Source organism: Trachymyrmex cornetzi, unplaced genomic scaffold, assembly GCF_001594075.2.
Source record: "Trachymyrmex cornetzi isolate Tcor2-1 unplaced genomic scaffold, Tcor1.1 scaffold344, whole genome shotgun sequence".
Taxonomy (NCBI): Eukaryota; Metazoa; Arthropoda; class Insecta; order Hymenoptera; family Formicidae; genus Trachymyrmex; species Trachymyrmex cornetzi.
In genome coordinates, this window is record NW_017298153.1 from 68,450 (window position 1) to 69,671 (window position 1,222).

Genomic DNA, 1,222 nt, shown 5'->3' on the forward strand with positions numbered 1-1,222 from the left:
GCAAGTCGTTCACATTCTCCGTTTTCATCACAGGTAGACTAGCAAACGCGTGCAAATGCGTATGAACTAAGGTTTGCTTGTCGTCGTATTCGTCGATCAGCAATTGCCACGCGGAGTCGTAATTAGCCTCCGAAATTTTCAAGTTATTGATCAGCACCGCGGCTTCACCGGTAACGATTGTTTTTAAGTAATTAAATTTCTGAACTTTAGAAAGCGAAACGTTACAGGCCACGAGAGATTTGAACATATTTCGAAAACTCTCCCATTCCGCGATTTTACCGGTAAATTTTGGCAACGATATACGTGGCAATCGCGAGATCTGAGAACCCGACTCGCGCGAAACAGACTCGTCGTGACTATCGGATAATGAAGAGTTAGTGTTAGCGGGTAACAGTCTACTTAGCGCGTTTTGTAGAATGTCGCTGGTGTTGGCATAGACGTCCTCGGCTTCCAGGATTACGTTGTCCACGAAGTAGGGCAGGCCCTTTAGCTCCCCGGACGTAGCGGTCTGCAACAGCAGGACGTGTTGGCTGCTACAGGCGGCCCAGAGCTCCTTCAGCTGGGAGATGCGGCTCTGGATCGTCGGCACCGTCACGCTCGCCTTCGGGAGTTTCTTGTGGTTGATGAGCACGCGTTTGAGAGCACCAATTTTGTACTCTTGCGCTAAGATCAGATTCTCGGTTTCCTCGACCATCGTGAGGTACGTTTGAAATCGGGGCCCGCGTAGCGGCACTCGCGAATTATTTTTCGAAACGAGGAGCTCGTCGTGTCGACGAAAGTCACTGTTACGGGCGGAACGCAAATCGCGTTTTCCGCAAGAGTCAATGCACGAGCGAGACGCGAGTAGCCGCGTTCGCGAGAGTCACTAGCTCGACGGAGCGTAAGGAGCGGCCGCGAGTAGCACAATAATTTTACTACGCGAAACGCGTGTAGCAGCGTTCGCGAGAGTCACTAGCTCGACGGAGCGTAAGGAGCGGCCGCGAGTAGCACGATAAATTCACTACGCGAAACGCGTGTAGCAGCGTTCGCGAGAATCACCTTCCGCGAGCGAAGTTTGTAAGGCTTCGGCGCGGGAGTCGACGCACCGACGGACGCGAGTTGCGACGTCCGTTACTTTTCCGATGCGGCGAAGCACTCTGTGCGCCCGCACAATGAGCACGAACGGAGAGTCGCGTATCCGGTTTCCACTGAGATCCGGCTCGAAGGACCACTTTGTTGCCGG